The following is a 21,797-nucleotide window of genomic DNA, read 5'->3' as shown; positions in this document are numbered from 1 at the left end:
TCGTTGGGAATCCTCTTACTCTCACGATGCTGATAAAATACTTGTGGCTTTTCCGCAATCGTATCTGCCAAATATATTTCATATTGGCCCTCATTTTCCACAATCTGCTTGCACTCTTTATACTTGTGAAGGGCTTCACCTGATTTTATTGCACTGTATTTCCTTTATCAAACTCACGACATCACTTGATTAGTATTCCCTGGACTTGCTGCCTTTACTATTCACTCTTCAAGGAGCACACTGCCCCTGCGTTCTCAATGCATCACTTTAAAATACTCCACTTTCCTAATATGGACCCAACTGCAGGGAGTTCCTCCCAGTCTATGTTTGCCAGATCCTCTGTAATGATCGTGATACTGATAGGAGGCACAGTTGTGAGGGGGACAGACAGGAGACTGTGTGACTCCAGAAGAGACCCCAGAATGGTGTGCTGCCTCCCAGGTACCAGGGTCATGGATGTCTCTGAGTCGTTATTGAACATTATGAAAGGGGAGGGTGAACATCCAGAGGTCATTGTGAACATTGGTCCACATGACAGAGGTAGACAGATGGATGGGGTCCTGTGAAATGAGTACAGGGAGTCAGGTGGGAAGTTAAAAAAGCAGGATATTGACCTTAATGATCTCCAGATTACTCCCAGTGCCAAGTGCCAGTGAGGATAGAAATAGAAAGGTAGGATGGATGGATGTGTGGCTGAGGAGCTGGTAAATTGGGCAAGGTTTTCAGTTCTTGGGTCATTGGGATCTCTTCTGGGGTAGAGGGGACCGGTACAAAGGGGATAATTTGCACTTGAAGCAAAGGGGCACAAGTATCCCGGGGAGGAGATTAGCTAGTGTTACCCAGGTGGATTTAAACTAGTTTGGCAGGGAGTTGAGACTCTGAGTGAGAGAGGGACCATCGAAAAGTCAGGGGAAATACATCAGCCATCAAGAGCAAGTTACCTATTCAGGATATCCAGGGGCACAGTCGAGGGACGGAAAGATATCTGGTTTAAAGGGCATTTATTTCAACACACGAGGCCTGACTGGTAAGGCAGACGAGCTCAGAGCATGGATTAGCTCTGGGGACTGGGATATTGTAGCCATAGCCGAAACATGGCTGAGAGAAGGGCAGGACTGGCAGCTCAGTGTTCCAGGATACAGAAACTACAGGCGTGACTGAAGGACAAGTAAGTGAGGAGGGGGAGTTGTCCTTTTGATTCGGAAGGAAATAACAACTGTTCATCAAGACAATTCTGATAAGCAGTCATCAAATGAGGCCATAAATTTAAAAGTTAGAAACAAAGAGGGGATGGTCAGTCTGCTGGGATCGTGGTCTAGACCCTCAAATAGCCAGCGGGTCCGAGAGGAGCAAATGTGTCGTGAGTTTGCAGGTACCTATACAAATAATAGAGTAGTATTGGATGGAGATTTTAACTTCCCCTGGATTGACTGGGTCACCCAGAGTGTAAAAGGCCCGCACTGGGTGGAATTTGTAAATGTGTTCAAGAAAGTTTCCTCAATCAAGACGTAGAGGGCTCTATGGTACTCAGGCGGGTGCAACACTGGACCCCTCCTCAGAAAACCAGGTCAGGCAAGTGACTGAAGTACCAGTCGGAGAGCACATTGCGTCCAGTCACCACAACTGTCTTTGTTTTAACATAGTTGTGGAAAAAGATCAGGCAGGTTGACAGATTTAGGTCTTAAACTGGAACTGGGCCAATATTGGGGCCATTCAGCAGGATCGAGCACGGGTTGATTGGGTGAAGGTAAAACTCACACAACACTAGGGTATATTCCAGATGGTTTACAGAGGAACCTCGATTATCTGAACGAGATGGGCGGGCACTATTTCGTTTGGTTAATTGATTATTCAGTTAATCGATTCAATACCTTTCCTCTGGGGCTCGGAGTTTTCAGTCCAGTCTGCTCCCTGTTCAGGTGACTAGGCAGCAGCAAGCCATGAGTGAGCCCCCACACCCTGACAGACCCCCAAAACACACCCCGCTCACCTCCAAACACATCCAACACCGCCCCCACCCGACTCTCAACGTCACCGACCCAACAGCAAATCCTGCCCCCGAAACCATCTGATCCCACCCTCCACCCGCCACCTGCTCCCACCTCCCAGACACATCCTACATCACCCTCAGCCCGTCCCCAAATCCGTTCAACACCGCCCCCCCGCCCATCACATCCATCGTCCAATCCATGTCCACGCCCATGCCCCCGTAAGTGTTACCTAGGTAAGTGGTTAGTGAAGAAGGTGTTTGGTATGCTTTCCTTTATTGGTTAGAGCATTGATTATAGGAGTTTGGAGGTCATGTTCCAGCTGTACAGCACACTGGTTTGGGCACTTTTGGGATATTGCATGCAGTTCTGGTCTTTTTCCTATTAGAAGGATGTTGTGAAACTTGAAAGTGTTTAGAAAAGTTTTACAAGGATGTTGCCAGGGTTGGAGGATTTGAGATATCGGGAGAGGCAGAAACGACTGAGACTGTTTTCTCTGGAGCGTCAGAGGCTAAGGGGTCACATTCCTGAGGTTTATAAAATCATGAAGGGCATGGATAGGATAAACAGACAAGGTCTTTTCCCTGGGGAAGTGGAGACCAGAAATGGAGGGCGTAGGTTTAGGGTGAGAGATGAAAGATTTAAAAAGGGACCTAAGCGGCAACCTTTTCACGCAGAGTGTGGTTATGTAGGGAATGTACTGCCAGAGGAAGTGATGGAGTCTGGTACAATTCCAGCATTCAAAAGGCATCTGAATTGGTATATGAACAAAAAGGGTTTATTGGGATATGGGCCAAGTGCTGGCAGATGGGACGAGATTAGGAAAGGATATCTGGTCGGCGTGGCCGAGTTGGACCGAAGGGTCCGTTTATGTGCTGTACGTCTCTAGGTCTCTCTGGCTCTAAATGTTTTCCACTGTTCATTTACAGCCTGACATTTCAGTCTGTTTCCCCTGTTTACCTTGGTCAGTTCTCTCTCAATATCATATAATGGACTTTGTTACTGATGCTCGGGTGTGATTTATGGTCACTTTAAAATGTCATAATCTCTTTGAATTCCGGTATAATTTCTTGGAGGATCTCGGTGTGATATTACTCATTCACTCAGCTTCATCACCCAATGGTCGATCTGAGATAGTTACATCCCTAGCTATTTGCACAATATGTTATTCAAAGAAACACTGACAAAAACATTCAAGGAGGATCTCGGATAATATCACTCTTGCCAATGTGTCTGTCCCTGATTATACAAAGACTTAAGTCTTCAAAAATTATCACACCACCTTTGATACAATTTCTAATGAATTCCTGTTTAATGCAGGGATGAGCAATGAAATACTGCAAGGCAGCATCTCCGAGACACCCGCATCAATCAACCAAACCGCCCCGTGGCCCAACCTTTCAACTCCCCCTCCCACTCTGCCGAGGACATGGAGGTCCTGGGCCTCCTTCACCGCCGCTCCCTCACCACCAGACGCCTGGAAGAAGAACGCCTCATCTTCCGCCTCGGAACACTTTAACCCCAGGACATCAATGTGGACTTCAACAGCTTCCTCATTTTCCGTTTCCCCACCTCATCCTAGTTTCAAACTTCCAGCTCAGCACTGTCCCCTTGACTTGTCCGGACCTGTCCGACCTGCCTAGCTCCTTTTCCACCTATCCACTCCACCCTCTCCTCCCTGACCTTCATCCCCTCCCCCACTCACCCATTGTGCTCTATGCTACTCTCTCCCACCCCCACCCTCCTCTAGCTTATCTCTCCACGCGTCAGGCTCACTGCCTTTATTCCTGATGAAGGGCTTTTGCCCGAAACGTCGATTTCTCTGCTCATTGGTTGCTGCCTGAATTGCTGTGCTCTTCCAGCACCACTAATCCAGAATTTGGTTTCCAGCATCTGCAGTCATTGTTTTTACCAGCATAAAAACTGTTCTCCTGCTTGTGTTGTTGACACATAGCACCCAGAATTTGCATTCAGGCTGATTCAGCTGCATAATCTGAAGCCAAATGCTTTCTCTGTAATGCCTTTGTTATCCATTAGTGTCAGGGTTCCCATCTTGCTTTTCCATTCTCCAGAGATCCTGTAAGGTGGTTTACTGTTGAATACTTATGTTCCACCTTTTATTCACCCTGTAATCACGTCTGTCTGGTGACTAAGTCTCATTTATCTCTGTGTCCCAAGTCTATTACCTTATTGTAGATACTTTGTCCATTCCAAATCAAAACAACATTATAATTTCCTCTTCCCCACAATGTCCTGTCACAAACCAATTCATTGATGTACAGTTTTAGTTAAACTCTGTCCCTTCCTGTTGCTTTCTGCTTGTCTTCAGCCACATTCCCATGATGTTCTGAGGCTTCACCTTTTCTCTCTGGATTTGGAAAGCTCCTTTCACCTGAACCCTGTCCCTGCATCCTCTCTGTCAGTTTAAAGCCCTGTCCATAAACCTACCGTCATGATTGGCCAGGACACTGCTCCCAGCAGTGTTGATTTTAAATCACTCATGGGATGTTGCTGTCTCTGGCTGGTCAGCATCGCATGCCCACCCTGACCAGCCTTAGAGCTGAGTGACTTGCCAGATCATGACAGTGGGCATTTGAGCGTCAATCCCATTGCCCTGGGTCTGGATTCATGTGTAGGCCAGACTGGCAGCCGAAAACAGATTTGCTTACTGAAAGGGTATTATTAAGCGGTTAGATGTGTATCCCTGACTCTGGCATTAAATTCTGGATGAACGGTCTAGTGAGAGTACTACGAGGCCATTGCCTGGTCCACTGATAGCTCCCTCATCCCTGAGTACTGATCCCAGTTCACCTTCTTCCTGACCGTGATTTGATCCTGATACCTTCCTGCTCTCTGGTGATATCACACAGTCTCTCTCCATGTGGTCTCTGTCACTGTGAGGGTCTAATTGATGCCGGTGACTGCACCTTTTTCAACTATTCCAAATCCTGAGCCAACAGTATTCTCCACTCCAGGGAGATGAGGCAACACAGACCAGGGATGGAGACTGGGATTTTCCAGATCTCAGTGGGACTTGGTGCCATTCTCCATGTGTAACCCTCACTGCATCAGTTTAATTTCCCATTCTGTCTGTTTCTCTATCTCCTGTAGATACTCAGGATGCTCTTGACTCAATAGAATTCCCAATTCCTGTCTCGTCCATCACCACACTGAAGACAGTTGGTCAGCCCGAGAGATGGAGAGTGAGATCTGGAGCCTGCAGTAAATCCTGCAGTGAGGTAAGATCACTCACAGTGAACAGAGCAGAGTGTATTTAAGGGATTGAACTTTGGTCCGGAAGACGTGACACAGATACAGTGTTGAAGGGTAAACACAGAGCATGATGGTCCCAGGCTCAAATCCCACCTCTTGTTAATTTTCATCTCTGCTGTACTGAGCCTTCCTATGTCAATACAGTAAGTTGACCGTTATCAATTCAGGCCTATGCTGTCTTAGTGAGGATCAGTACAACAGAGGGGAAAGCAGGCCTCCCTCAAGGAGATGGTATTGAAACCTGGGATCTCTCTGTTCTATATTCTCCCTCTCACACTCTCTCTTCTCATGTGATAGAGTCAGACAGCAAGGAAACATGCCTTTCGGTCTAACTTGTATGTGCCAATGTCTTGAATGCTTGTAATTCCCAGAAATTTTCCTATTTCTGTAACCTCCACCCCTCCCAAATTCCCGCTGTATATTTAAAATCTCCTCCAATGCTGACAACTCTCCCTGTATGTAAATTGCTCCAATGTCAATAACATGCCCAATCTCAATGATCTCATCCTGCGCTCAGTGCAATAATTCCCATTTCTGTAGTTTTTCACAATACTTCCAGTAACGCCGTCTCTGTAAAATCCTCCAGCCTGGAGCAAAATACCCACCTGTGTACTTTCCTCAAGCCCCAAGAAAACATGATATCACTGTAACCTTCTGCAGGTCCGATCACACTCCTGTCTCCTGGCCTATAGCACCACATGACCACAGTAACCTTCTCCCAACCCTACCGACCTCCTTACCGATATGAACACCTCCAGACCCTATTCAAGCCACAGCAGCACTCCACATCTCTGTTTGCTCGTCCACTCCCTACAGTCCTCCCAGCACCTCAAACACTCTCTCTCTTTGTGTAATTCTGCAATTTAGGCAGCACGGTGGCTCAGTGGTGAGCGATGGTGCCTCACACTGCCAGGGACCCAGGTTTGATTCCAGCGTTAGGTGACTGTCTGTCTATGTAGAGTTTTCACCTTCTCCCTGTGTCTGCGTGGGTTTCCTCCGCGTGCTCCAGTTTCCTCCCACAGTCCAAAGATGTGCAGGTCAGGTGAATCGGCCATGCTAAATTGTCCATAGTGTTAGGTGCATTGTCGGAGAGAAGTGGGTCTGGGTGAATTACTCTTTGGTGAGTTGGTGTGGACTTGTTGGGCCGAAGTACCTGTTCTCATGCTGTAGGGAATCTAATCCAAACTCTCCCTCTGCATTCCATATTACTGCCCCAAATATATCCATCTATCCATAATCAGCCCCAACCCCTTCAAACGTCCGAGTCTCTGTGAACTCCCACACTCCAACATCCCTCCTTAACTGTGTAACCTTTTCCATTCCTGAAACACTCTGAAAATGTGAACATCCTACAAACCTCACTATCTGCGTAATCCTCCCAGGACACTGTAAAACTACCGATCTGTGAAACCAGCTCCAATGCTTGTGACTCTCCCGATCAGTTTCTATAAGACTTACTATCAATGTAACCTTCTCCCATCGCTATCATCCGCCCTGTCAATGTAAACTCCTTCGGTCCCCCCATCAATCTAATCATCTCCATAACCTTCTCCAGCTCTTACACCCCTATCTGTGTAAACGTTACACTCCCCTACAACCATCCCGAAAGCAAAAACCCCCTCCAGTGTCTGTAATACTCCCTATCTGTGTTTGTGTCTCCAGGATCTATTGCTGTTCCTGTCTCTGTAAGCTCTGACAGATTGTACAGCTTGCCAGTCCATATTCTTTCCAGAATCTCAGCATCTGACATCAACAAAAGTCTTCATTAACTACAGCCTTCCATATCTCTGTTCTTTCCTCAATCCTATACAACTCTCTTATTCTCTGTAAGTAGCACAATTCCATAAAATACCCCATGCCTGCGTAAACTGACCCAATCCAACAGTGAGAAGCCTCCCTGTCCTTTCGATCACCTGTAGTCCCTTCAGATCTCCCTGTATCTTCTCTGACTCCATTGAATACAGCCTATCCCATGTTATAACTCCTCTAACTCATATATTACTCCCCATCTCTGTGATATTCTTCAGTTACTGCAATTCTCATTCTTTATCTCCAGAGCTTCCAATCCCCCTGATCAATGTAAGGTTTTGATCCTCTGCAGCATGTTTATCACCTGGAGCAGCCTCCAACTAATCAACGCATCCTGTTGCTGTAACCTCCTCAAATTCTACAGCTCACTGTCTTTGTAATATCTTCCAGTATCTGCAACCCTCTCGATTTTTGTAACCCACTCCAGAACAGCACTCTACATCTCTGTGTAACTGGTGGGAATGCTGTAAACCTGCCTTCAGTCCTCAGTAACTCTCTGAACTTCTGCAGCCCGACAACCCTCAGCATCTCTGGCTCCTCCAATCCCTATGCTTCTCCCTGGCTGTGTGAACTGATCCAGCCCCTTCAAACCTCCCTATCTCACTCACTCCTGCAGCTCCAACCTTTGTCCATGTCACTGTAATTCGAGCACCAACAATCCTCCCAGTCTCTATAAACTCCTGCAGCTCCAACTACAACCCCTACCTGTGTACTCTCCAGTCCTTCCAATCCTCCCTTTCTCTATCAACTCCTGTAGCTCCAATACTACCCCATCTGTCTACTCTCCAGTGTCTTTAACACTCCCTTACTCGAAAAACTTCTGTAGCTCCAACTACTACTGGCTGACAAGGGAAGTAAAGAAACATATAAGGTTAAAAGAGAAAAAGTATAACTTAGCGAAGATAAGCGGGAAAACGGAGGACTGGGAAGCTTTTAAAGAACAACAGAGGATTAGTAAGAAGGAAATACGCAGAGAAAAAATGAGGTACGAAGGTAAACTGGCCAAGAATATAAAGGAGGATAGTAAAAGCTTTTTTAGGTATGTCCAAGGCAAAAAAATGGTTAGGACAAAAATTGGGCCCTTGAAGACAGAAGCAGGGGAATATATTACTGGGAACGAAGAAATGGCAGAGGAATTAAATGGGTACTTCAGATCTGTGTTCACTGGGGAAGACACAAGCAATCTCCCTGAGGTAACAGTGGCTGAAGGACCTGAACTTAAGGGAATTTCTATTTGCCAGGATTTGGTGTTGGAGAGACTGTTAGGTCTGAAGGTTGATAAGTCTCCCGGACCTGATGGCCTGCATCCCAGGGTACTGAAGGAGGTGGCTCGGGAAATCGTGGATGCGCTGGTGATTATTTTCCAGAGTTCAATAGAATCGGGGTTGGTTCCTGAGGATTGGAGGGCGGCTAATGTTGTGCCACTTTTTAAGAAGGGTGGGCGGGAGAAAGCAGGAAATTATAGACCAGTTAGTCTGACCTCAGTGGTGGGAAAGATGCTGGAGTCTATTATAAAGGATGAAATTACGGCACATCTGGATAATAGTAACAGGATAGGACAGAGTCAGCATGGATTTATGAAGGGGAAATCATGCTTGACTAATCTTCTTGAATTTTTTGAGGATGTAACTCGGAAGATGGATGAGGGAGATCCAGTGGATGTAGCGTACCTGGACTTTCAGAAAGCTTTTGATAAAGTCCCACACAAGAGGTTAGTGAGTAAAATTAGGGAGCACGGGATTGGGGGCAAAGTACTAGATTGGATAGAGAATTGGTTGGCTAATAGGAAACAAAGGGTAGTGATTAACGGCTCCATTTCGAAATGGCAGGCAGTGACCAGTGGGGTACCGCAGGGATCCGTGCTGGGACCGCAGCTTTTTACAATATATGTAAATGATATAGAAGATGGTATCAGCAATAACATTAGCAAATTTGCTGATGACACAAAGCTAGGTGGTAGGGTGAAATGTGATGAGGATGTTAGGGGATTACAGGGTGACCTGGACAAGTTAGGTGAGTGGGCAGATGCATGGCAGATGCAGTTTAATGTGGATAAATGTCTGGTTATCAACTTGGGTGGCAAGAACAGGAAGGCAGATTACTACCTCAATGGTATCAAATTAGGTAAAGGGGCTGTTCAGAGAGATCTGGGTGTTCTTGTCCATCAGTCAATGAAGGCAAGCATGCAGGTACAGCAGGTCGTGAAGAAGGCTAATAGCATGCTGGCCTTCATAACAAGAGGGATTGAGTATAGAAGCAAAGAGGTGCTTCTGCAGCTGTACAGGGCCCTGGTGAGACCACACCTGGAGTACTGTGTACAGTTCTGGTCTCCAAATTTGAGGAAAGACATTCTGGCTATTGAGGGAGTGCAGCGTAGGTTCACGAGGTCAATTCCTGGAATTGCAGGATTGCCTTACACGGAAAGACTGAAGCGACTGGGCTTGTATACCCTTGAGTTTAGAAGTCTGAGAGGGGATCTGATTGAAACGTATAGGCTTATGAAAGGACTGGACACTCTGGCAGGAGGGAACATATTTCCGTTGATGGGGTAGTGCCGAACCAGAGGACACAACTTAAAAATACGGGGTAGACCATTTAGGACAGAGATGAGGAGAAACTACTTCACCCAGAGAGTGGTGGCTGTGTGGAATGCTCTGCCCCAGAGGGCAGTGGAGGCCCAGTCTCTGGATTCTTTTAAGAAAGAATTGGATAGAGCTCTTAAAGATAGTGGAGTCAAGGGGTATGGAGATAAGGCTGGAACAGGATACTAATTAGGAATGATCAGCCATGATCATATTGAATGGCGGTGCAGGCTCGAAGGGCAGAATGGCCTACTCCTGCATCTATTGTCTATTGTCTATTGTCTACTACTGTGTGCAATCTCAAATCCCTATATTCCTCCCAATCTCTGTAAATCCTTCAGAACTGATAATCCTTGACATCTTTCAGCCAGCCAACCATCTGATCTCTAACCACGAACACTGATCTCAAACCACCGAACTCTGAAACATCCTCCAGTCTCTACAGCCCAGCTTTTCTCTATTGGCTTCTCTGGTAACTGTATTCCCCTTCATCTCCGGTTACAGATCCTTGCTCAGTGAAACAATGTCTCAGTACCAAATCTGTAAGAACACAAGAATCTTTGGTGTATCAATATATTTGTCTCATTTTCTAAATTTTAACGACTGCAAGTTCAACCTTCTTCACCTCTTCTTCTCAATATTCCTCCATTTTGAAGATCAGCCTGGTGAACCTTCTCTGGGCTGCCTCCAATGCAAGGATATTTTCCCTCCAGATAGGGGACCAAACCTGTTCACCGTATTCTCAGTGTGGACCGACTGGAGTCCTCTATATTTATTACAAGCCTTCCCTATTTTTATTCTCCATTCCCTTTGAAATCAATTCCATTTACATTCTCTATGTCCTTCTGTCCCTGTATGCTACCTTTCTGAGATTTATACACCAGGATTCCCAGGTTAGGCCATAGCGTAGCTTTCTGCAGTTGATCTGAAACCAAGAGCTGACAGCAATAATCACGAAAGTACTGGAATGTATGTTAAACGATATGCCAGAAATACTAACTGCACACTTAGAAACCTATGGAATAAGCGCAGTCCGTAAGACCATCATGTAAAGGGGTACAATTAGACCATTCAATCCATCAGGTCTATTTCACTATTCGATTGTGTATGAATTGTTTCTTATCCCCACTCTCTCACTCCCTGTAACCCTTGATCTCCTTATTCATCTAGAACCTGCTTATCTCTGAGTAAGATACACTGAATCACTTCGCATCCACAGTCCCATGAGGCAGTGAGTTCCACAGATCCATCACCCTCTGGCTGAATAAATTCCTCCACATCTCTATTCTAAAGGCTCCTCCTTTACTCTGAAGCTGTGCCCTTGGCCCCTCGTCTCTCCTGCTAGTGGAAACATCTTGCCCACGTCCACTCCATCCAGGCCCCTCAGTATTCTGTAAGTTTGAATGAGATTCTGCCGCCGCCTCTGAAACTTCATCAAGTGCAGACCCAGAGACTTTACCTGCTCCTCCTATGACACGAATGTCATCCCTGAAATCTTTCTTGGAAACCCATTTCTCGTACCCCTTCACATCTTTTGTTTAGACTCTTAATGAATAAAGTGTTGAGTGTAGTCCCAACACTGACCCCTGCGGAGCTCCCCCATCACCAGTTCCCATGGTGAAAAAGACTCCTTTCTTCACACTCTCTGCCTTATGCCAATCAGACAAATCCTCTATCCATGTTCAACATGTTGTTGTGAAACGTAAATGTCATTTCACACCCACTGCTGGATTTATTTTTCTGTCTGGCTGTAAACAGCAGAGTTTCCCCATTACCTTCCCATCTGTAATTCCCTGGAGAAGGTGGTGGGGAGCTGCCTTCCTGACCCATTGCAGTCCTTTGGGTGTAGGAACAGACACAGTGCTGGGAGGATGGAGCATGGCTTGGAAGGCACCTTGGAAATGCTGGTGTTCCCGTGCACCCGGAGCTCCTGTCCTTCCAGGGTATAGTGGTTCCGGGTTTGTAAAGTGCCGTTGAAAGGGCCTTCCTGAGTGACCTCAGTGCTACTTGTAGATCTTTTATTCCTCCATTCATTCATGCACATGTGCTTTGTTGGCTTGGCCAGCATTTATTATTGATTTGGAGTTGTCCCTGAGAAGGTGGTGGTGAGCTGCCTTCCTGAACCACTGCACCAGCCGATAGAACTGTTGTTATCCGTGTAGCCTCCAGCAGGCGCTACAACACTCCTCATGTCTCTAACTGCACACAGACAATGCAGCTCTCCCTTTTATATCTGGCATCCTCCCCGATTTATAACTCTTATAGTTCCTCACACTATCTCACCTCTTCCATTCCCATCTGTGCCTGAGATCTCTAAAATTTCTTCATTCTTGTTTAAATTTCTGATCACCTAAAATCTCTCCCTTTTTAAATTTGTAACCCCTTCAGCTTCTGTAACTCTCCATATAACTGTAATCAATGACAGCACAGGTTCCCTTCCTTAAATCTCGATAATTACAATGGTTGCGTGTGGTAAATCGGAACTTTTCATCCTCCTTATCTATCTCGGGACTTCCAGCCCCCACAATCCCACTATTTGGAATGCTCCCATTTTCTGCAAATCCTCATGTCCTGAGGGTCCTTGAACACCACCAGTGCTCCAAAAGTTTATACTCCCCCCAGTTACTGCAAGTCTTCTAACTCTGTAATATCCAACAGTCTCCAGTACCATACAACACTTGCTGGCTCTCAATTTGTATTTGTTGAAGTCTACACATCTCTGTAAGCAGCACAGAAAAAGTACTTTTGACTCTGCATAGCTCCGTCATGAACAAACTACTATCTCTATTTCCTTCGCCTTCTTCAGTGTCTGCAACTCTCACTGTATCTTCCAATAACCTGCTTTCGACACTGCAGGTCTGCCATGCTCCACAGATAACCTGTTCCAGCCCATATAGCTCACTCAATCACTGTAACACCCTCTGCTCTGTCTAATCCTCCTCTTCCCCACTGTCTTCCAGGCACATCAGCGATTCTGTAAGGCAGCAGTGCGGAATGGGATGTTATAAATCTTAGCTGAGGCTTGAGGCCTACCATTACCTGGGAGTCACAAAGGGAGAGAACCTGAGAGAGTGCAGCACAGAGCGGGAGAACATTAATCAGTAGCGAGGATCGAGGCCGACTAGGACTCGGAGTTGGAGAAGCAGCAGAGCAGGAGGCTCGAAATCAGCACCGAGTCACAGAGGGAGTGACCATGTGAGGGAGCAACTTGGAGCAGGAGCATGAGGCTCACTCACACCTGGGAGTTACAGAGGCAGCAAAGTGGGAGGATATAAATCAGCATTGAGGATCATGGCCTAATTGTGCCTGGGAGTCACAGAGACAGTGACCCTGTGAGGGAGCAGAGTGGAGTGGGAGCTGGAGGATTACACGTCCCTGGGAGTCACAGAGACGGTGACCCTGTGAGGGAGCAGAGTGGAGTGGGAGCTGGAGGATTACATGTACCTGGGAGTCAGAGAGATAACCTTCTGCTGCTGGGACGGGCCTGCACTGAGTTTGGAAGAAGTACAAGAGCCTTCACAGAAAAGGCTGTAAATTCATTGGCAGATAATGCACCGTTATTAGCGCCTGTCAGTGAATTGGTAGAAGTTAGCAAATTTGTTTTTTCAACTTCTGAAATAAGGATTGAACTCAGAAATAAGAGGGAGAAGTGAAATTCTGAGCCAATATATTATATATTACCCTCAGTAAGCCACAGTTGTATAAGGGAGTTAACCAGATTGTTATTTTTTCCCTGATGTTAATTTAATTCTAAGTAATTAATTAAGTTACTCTCGACATGTTTCATTTTAAGACATGACAAGACATGTTTGTTCGATGGAAAATCTGTTCTGTTACGTTGGGAAGTCATAGCCCCTGCTCGTGTCCTAGATGAACACTGGGTCATGGAACTCAGATAGTAACTAGAGACTCTATGGGGCATCTGTGATACTGAGAGTTAGGTGGATAGCTCACACAGAGAGCAGATCACCCTGCAGACATGACAGCCAAGAAGAAGAAAGGGAATAGGGGACTAGACTATCCATCTAACTAGTACAGCCTGGACCGTATGTGACTTCACTTTCTCAATCAGCGTACCGTGGGGAACCCTATCAAACGCCTTACTAAAGTCCATGTATATGACATCTAATGACAGTCACTCAACAAGAAACTTTGTCACTTCCTCAAAGAATTCTGTTAAGTTGGCAAGACATGACATTCCCTGCTCAAAACTATGTTGCCCATCACTGATGAGCACATTTTCTTCCAACTGGGAATACATCCTATCCCTCAGTATTTCTCCAGCAGCTTCCATACCACTAACGTCAGGGTCGCCATTCTTAAACAAGGGAACACCATTAGCAATTTCCCAGTACTACGGGATTTCACCCGTGTTCAAAGATGCTGCAAAGATATCTGCTATGGTCCCACCTGTTTCCTCTCTCATCCAAGATCCCATCCGGACCTGGGAACCTGGTACCTTAATGTATTTTAGAATAACCAACACTTCCTTATATCAGCTTGACCTAGAGGAATCAAGCATCCATAACTAATCTCAACATTTCTTCTTGGTGAATAGTGATATCACGTGCTCATTAATAATCTCACCCATTTCTTCTGACTCCATGCATAACTTTCCTCCTTTGTCCTTGAGTGGTCCAACCCTTCCTCTAGTTACCCTCTTACTATTGATATATGAATTAAAGTCTTTGGGATTTTCCAAAATCATGTTTGCTAAATATATCTCATGACCCCTTTTAGCCCTCTTAATTCCTTGTTTCATATTGGTCCTACATTCCCGATTTTCTGCCCAAGCTTTGTCTGTCTTCAGTCGTCTAGACCTTATGTACACTTCCTTTTTCCACTAAGCTAGTCTCACAGTTTCACCTGTTATCCATGGTTCCCTAAACTTGCCATTCCTACCCCTCATTTCCACAGAAGCATATCTGACCTCAACTCTAATCAACCTCTCTTTAAAAGCTTCCCACGTATCAAATGTGGATTTACCTTCAAACAACTGCTCTCAATCAATATTCCTCAACTTCTGCTGAATTTTGGTATAGTTGGCCTTCCCCCAATTTAGCACTCTTCCTTTAGGACAAGTGTTGTCTTTGTCCTTGCGTATTCTATAACGTATGGACTAGTGATCAATAGTCCCAAAGTTATCCCCAACTGAAACTTCAACCACCTGGCCAGGCTCATTCCCCAGCATCAGGACAAAAATGGCTCTTTCCTGAGTTGGACTGTTTACATACTGCTCAAAAATCCCTCCTGGCTGCTCCTTACAAATTCTGCTCCATCCAGTCCTCTAATATTAAGTGAACCCCAGTCAATGTTGCGAAAATAAAATCGCCTTTCACCACCACCATGTTGCTCCCACATCTTTCCATGATTGTTTCCATATTTGTACTTTCATCTCACGCTCACTGTTGGGAGGCCCCAATATTGTTTCTGCATCCTTCCTATTTCTGAGCTCTACCCTTATTGCCTCACTGTTTGAGTCCTTCATAGTACCCTCCTTCAGCACAGCTGTGGTATCCTCTTTGACCAGTAATGCAACTCCTATACCCCTTTTACCCCCTTGTTTATCCCACCTGAAGCATTGATATCTTGGGATATTTACTTGCCAATCATGCCCTTCCCTCAACCAAGTATCATTAATAGCAATAATATCAACTCCAAGGTACTAATCCAAGCCCTGTGTTTATCTGCACATACTACACTTCTTGCATTAAAACAAATGCACCTCAGATAACCTGTCCCTTTGTGTTCATCATCTGCTCCCTGCCGACTCTTCCACTTACTCACGCTGTCTTCATTATCTATTTCCTTACAGGCTGCAGTTGTTATTTCCTTAATATCGACTCAGCTCCTCATTTGGTTCCCATCCCTCTACAACATTAGTTTGAACCCTCTGAAGCAGCATTAGTGAAAGTACCCCGAACGACATTATTTCCATTCCAGCTCAGGTGTAGGCTGTCCAATTTGTAATAGTCCCTCCTCCCAGATAACCAGTCCCAATGTCCCAAAAATTAGAACTCCTCCCTCCTGCACCATCTCTCATTCCTACTCTGACTAGCACGTGGCATTAGTAGCCATCCTGAGCTTACAACCTCTGAGGTCCTACTTCTTAACTTGACTCCTAACTGCCTAAATTCTGTTTGTAGGACCTCATCCTGATTTTTAAAATCTATATCATTGGTGCCTACATGCACCATGAAAACTGGATATTCACCCTTCCCCTTCAGAATGTTCTGCAGTCGATCCAAGGCATTACTGTCCCTTGCACCTGGAAGGCAACATACCATTCTGGAGTCTTGACTTCGAACAGAAAAATGCTTATCTACTCCTTTTACAATTGAATCCCCTTTGACTTAGCCCTTCCAGTATTTCTCCCGCCCTTCTGAACAGCAGGTCCAACCACGGTGTATTTAACGGGGCTACTGCTGTCTTCTCCTGGTGAGCCATCTCTCCAAACAGTATCCAAAGCAGTATACCTGCTAAGGAGAGAGGTGTCCGCAGGGGACACCTGCAGTGCCTTCCTGCTCTTTCTCTGCTTTTGGTCACCAATTCCCTTTCTCCTTCAGCAATCCTAATCTCTGATGTGATCAGTTCACTGAATGTGCTATCTACAACCTCCTCCGCATTGTATGCGCTCCAAGGTGAGTCCATCGCCGCTCCAGAGCCATCATCGCGTCTATGCGTTCTTCATAAGAAGTGTCTTTGGTGCGAGGATCAGGGATGTCTCCGAACATGCTCGGGGCATACTGAAGGGGAGGCTGAACAGCCAGTGGCTGTGGTACACATTGGTACCAATGACATTGGCAGGAAACGTGACAAGATCCTGCAAGGAGAATGCAGGGATATGGACACACATCCTGCACGTGAACAGGGACAGCAGCTGTGTCCCTGAGCTCCCACAATGAGCAAATGGAGCATAACATGGCTCTGAGATCTCCTATCATTTTCACTCGAAAGCATAACTTGGTCTTAAATTAGATAAACGGAAAAGGAAAGGGTTTTCTTTAACTAATCACAGGATTAAAAAAAAAGAAGAGAAGCACCTTATCCACACAGTACAGAGTTCTTTTGCTTTGGTTAGATGAGGAGTTCGGGGTGGGAGACATTACACGTGTAGTGTCTCACGTTCAATCGCTGGCAAAATATGTCAGATCACTTACCCTCCCAGTGCACAATTCGTCCTCTCCCACTCCGCTCCTCGCTCTCACCGCTGCTGCAAATGGAGGCCTGATGCTCCAGGTAAGTCTGTTTTTAGTGGGAAATTAACCTTCCCAGAAACCCCCTGGTCCGAGCCCCTCACCCCCACCCCCCACCTCTCTCTAACTCCTCCCAAATGATAATGCACAAAACATGCAAACATGTCTTTTATTCATGGATTGGCAAAGTGAACAAATGACAATTATGGACCAAACAAAAATAATTTAATGGATATTTGCTGTGGTTCTTGAATTACAAAATATTTGGATTTTTAATGAGAAAATAAATTCAGGTTTTTTTTTCAGATCTGAGTTGGATACGTTTTGATCAGTATGTGATCATCATTGGTGTCAAAACCAGAAGTTACTGGGAATGCTCAGAAGTACTGGCAGTATCTGTGGTGCGAAAGCAGAATCCATATATGGTAGTAGACTGGCTCTGGCCAGGTTAATACGCTCATAGTGTTCAGGGATGTGTAGGTTAGGTGTATTAGTCAGGGATAAATATAGAGTATGAGAATAGGCTAACGGGTCTGGGTGGGTTAATCTTTGGAGGGTCAGTGTGGGCATATTGGCACAAATGGCCGTTTTCCACAATATAGGGATTCGACGATTCTACGCATTCTTCATAAAAAGTGTCTTTGGTGCGAGGATCAGGGATGTCTCCGAGAATGCTCAGGGCATACTGAAGGGGAGGGTTTACAGCCAGTGGTACACATTGGTATCAATAACATTGGCAGGAAATGTGACAAGATCCTGCAAGGAGAGTGCAGGGAGATTGGCCTGAGTGGAAACGCAGGATATCCAGTGTTGTAATCTTGGGTTACTCCTCGTGCTAGGTGGAAGTGGGATAAGGAAGATGAAGAGAGAAAACATTAATATGTGGTTGAAGAACTGGTTCAGGAAGAGGGTTTCAGATTTATGGATCATTGCGATTTTGTCCAGGGCAGGTGGGACCTGTAAAAAAAAGACAGGGTCCATTTTAACTGGAGGGACACCAACATCCTGGCAGGGAGGTTTGATGATGCATCTTGGGTGGAGTTAAATGAATAATGCAGGAGACTGAAAACCAGAGCAGCAGGACAGCAAGTGAGCTGAAATTAGAGTTTAATAGAATAGACAGGCAGGGCCAGTCTAATGACTATGCTGAGGAAAATAATCATAGCAATTTTAAAAATGTGAGTGGAAATGATAGGTTCAGTATTATCGGAGATCAAAAAATAAGAATGGAATGTGTGGAGTGCACCAAACGTATTCAAGGAGATAAACCAATCCAATAGAACTTACGTAAATACCTTGTACCTGAATGCATGGAATATTTGGAAAAAATGACAGCACAAACAGAGTTATAACGATACGGCCTGGTGGGGCTTACAGAAAGGTGGTTACAGGAAGGTCAGTGTTGGGAAGTGAAATGTCCAAGTGTACTCATTACTCAGACAAGAACGTACAGCAGGTTGAGTTGCTGCATTGATTAAGAATGATATCAAGGCTGCATTGAAATGACATTAGCGCGAGGGACCAAAATGACAAATCAATTTGGATCCAAATAAAGCACATGGAAGCAAACCTGCTTCTAGGAGTAATTTCATGCCACAATACTCCCATCCTCCAAACATACTTTCAAAAACCAGGGAATACCAATGGCTTGTGAGAAGGGCACAAGAGTGAGCAATCTGTGTATGCATATTGGCTTAATTACTCAATTTGGCAAGGGTAGCCTCAAATAACGATGCGCAGAATGTATGAGGGATTATTACTTAGAACAACAAACCAGAAAACTGGCTTTTAGATTTGGTGTGAATAATAAGGAAGGAGTGATAAATCATCTTATAGTAGAGGATCCTCTAGAAAGAGTGACCGTAACATGCTGGAGTTTCACATTCAGATTCAAAGATACAAGGGTTTTAGTATCAGGCAGTGATAATTATGTGGAAGGATTGGCCTGAGTGGACTCGAAAAAATAACATTGAAGGGCAGAACATTTGAAGAACAATGGCAAATACTTAGGAAGATAGTACAAACACATCATTTAAAGTTTATTCCTGAGTGGAAGAGGAATTGTGAAAAAAGATAAAACGTCATTCACACCTTAACAAAGAAGATTATGATAAGATGAAAGTGATGTCCTGGTGGTATTATCACCAACTGCTGATTCAGCGATCAAGATCATATTCTAGGAACTCAGATTCAAATGCCACCATTGCAAATGCTGGAATCTAAATTCAACATCAATCTGCAATTAAGCTTTACAGATTAATGGTGAGATCACTTTCACTTCAAAATTATGTCTCCTTTGTATTGAGCACTCGAGTAAGGGGAAGAGCTGCTCTCTGTTCAAACTGTCCATAAACCTCATGCTCTTAAATACCTCAATCAGGAACCCCTTCAACCTCCTCTGCTTCAAAAACATCTAACCCCTCATCATAGTTTGAGTATTCTCTCGTCTTGTTACTTCTGAAATGTATCACCTCACATTTATCAGTCAAATCTCATCAGCCATTGAACTAGCCACCTGAACAAACCATTTATATCATCTTTAAACTAACATGTTCCTCCTCACTGTGAACCACCCACCTAACCTTTGTGTCATCCATAACATTATTTATCATTCCCCCCAAAATCCATCCCTCACATTCTCATCATCATCACTTATGAAGCTCACAGATAAGACTTGTCTTATGTCTTCTGTTCTTCAGATGTTGTTCAAACGAGAAGAATTAAGAATTTCAGTCTCTTGTTCTTCCTATTTTTGGTGAATTTACAGCAGTGGAGGTCCTTTTATGAGAGAGCCACAGATTTGTTTTGGACATGCAGCTGAATTCTCCTTTTATCCTATTCTTCTCTGTATGTTTCATTCATAATGCTTGCATGTGTTTAATATTGGACTAGGTCGGGCTTACTTCATTTGCAACATTTGTATTTTACGTGGACCTGGATAATTTTCTTTGTAATATTCCCTGCAATACTCAGAGCTGAAGGAATTTTTCATCTGCAGGATGGGCTCATATGATTGCTTGAAAGAGCTGGAGAGATGAGGCTAAAGATTAAATTAAATGCTGCACATATACACACGGTAGTAGATCAAATCATATCGCCAAGTCTACCCTGCATTTGAAACAAATTATTAGAACATATGCCCACTCTTCTTTAAATTGTAAAAAAAAGTTTTAATACGTGTTCTTAGAGCAGTATGGATTTTACAGCTGCTCGTGGGATTGCATGCATAGCTAAAGATTAATTATAGTTTTTTATTCAATTTAATATAGTTCATATAGTTTATTAATATAAGATTATTTTTCCAATTTGTTTTATTAAAATTCAAAAACAAACCAAAAAAACAAGCAAAATAATTTTTTTCTCGAACGAACATTGTTTTAACGAGCTTTTCAAGGGGAGGGGGGGATTTACAAAACAAACTAGAAAAGTCTATATATGTTTCAAAAGTCATCGTCTTTAGTTTTAAATGCGAAAGTTTTTTTTTGTTTCACAAACTATTTTTAAATAGGAAGATGTGCCTTTATTCTGGAGAGTCCGACACGCGTTCAGCTCTGGAGAAGACCTTTTTCTTCGAGAAATTTATTGAAGAGGAATATTTTTTGTTGGGTTAGTTTTCCAAATGGTTGATATTATTTATTTTTTATATGTTTGATAAGTATACGGATGTATTTTCTATTTTAATGTCATGAAAAATTCTGTTTATAGGCATAATAATATTAAGGCCAGATATATAAGTTAGAGAGGGAGATATCTGGAAGTTGTTATGCAACAATATCAGTCAGATAGCTGGGTGACTGTCAGGACAAGTAAGAAGGTAGTTCAACAATCTCCGGTGGCTATTCCTCTATCAAACAGATGTCCAGCTTTTGGAATTGATGAAGGGGTTAGTCTCTCTGAGGAAAATGGAAGAGCCATCGGTTATTGGAATGTTGGAAAAATTCTTATGCCTAGGCAGCGATTGAGAAGATTTTGTATATTTATTGGGACAGGGATCTCTCCTTTCAAGGGCATAAACAGGAGATTCTGTGGCAGTGAGTGAAAATTTAGGATAGTTTATTGGTTTCGCGGTACTAGGATTAAGAACGTCTCCGAAGGTCTCAAGCATATTGTTAAAGGTGTGATTTAGAAGCCAGAAATTATTGTATATATTGGTATGAATGACATTTTTAGGGAAAAGATTAAAACAGTCCGGAGGGAATTACAGAGGTGATGTAGAGGATTAAAAAGAAAACCTTAAAATAGCAATTTCTGGTTTGCTCCCAATGATAAATTCAAGCGGGGAAGGGAAAATAAAGGTTAAAGGAGAAAAATCAATGCATGAAGAGCTGCTGTGTTGTTGACCGATTCAGATTTTTGGGAGATTGGAAAGTCTTTTGGAATAGAAAAGGCCTGTTCCAAAAGGATTGATCTAATCTAAACTGGAAAGCCACCGATATCTTCACAGGGAGATTTGTTCATCCTATAAAGGCAGACTTTATATTGACAGAGGATGCAAGTGGAGGTACTCTAAGTAGCAGTGTAAATTGTTGGATGGCTGGAGAAATCTCTGAATATGATGAGAACATGCCAGTTAGAAAAGAAAGATGAGAGAATCAGATTATATAGTAATTCTGAAGAACTAAAATGCATTTACTTTAGTGCAATGGGATTTACAGAGAAGGCTAATCTCCTCAGCGCATGTTTCAGAACATGGGATTGGGATATCAAAGCTATTATAGGAACTTGGGTGAAAGATGTTCAAGATCTTTCAATAAGAACAGGCAAGACGGTAAAAGAGGAGGAGTTGTGGTCTTTTTAGCCAAGTATAGTATAATGCTGGCTCTGAGAACTTTTGCTGAGGACTCGTCTACTGATGTAGTGTGGGCTGAGGTTAGAAACAGGAGAGGAGAGGTCACACTGCTTGAAGATTTTTTTTGTAGCCTCTGCAGAGTTCCAGGGAGGTGGAAGTG

The 21,797-nt window shown here is 44.1% G+C and overlaps 1 long non-coding RNA gene across 1 annotated transcript in view; it reads left to right on the top strand.

Moving 5' to 3' along the window:
• LOC140484509 (uncharacterized) overlaps nt 1–20,520 on the top strand; it is a 30,257-nt gene extending 9,737 nt beyond the window's left edge. Inside the window, exons 2-3 of the long non-coding RNA XR_011962220.1 lie at nt 5,100–5,227; nt 20,357–20,520. This is a non-coding gene — a long non-coding RNA (uncharacterized lncRNA). The remainder of the gene's footprint in view (nt 1–5,099; nt 5,228–20,356) is intronic.
• The last annotated feature ends 1,277 nt before the right edge of the window (nt 20,521–21,797 follow it).

The sequence above is a fragment of the Chiloscyllium punctatum genome, chromosome 13 (assembly GCF_047496795.1).
Source record: "Chiloscyllium punctatum isolate Juve2018m chromosome 13, sChiPun1.3, whole genome shotgun sequence".
NCBI classification, from domain to species: Eukaryota; Metazoa; Chordata; class Chondrichthyes; order Orectolobiformes; family Hemiscylliidae; genus Chiloscyllium; species Chiloscyllium punctatum.
Note: the sequence above shows the minus strand (reverse complement) of the source record. Positions and strands in the feature narration are given on the sequence as shown.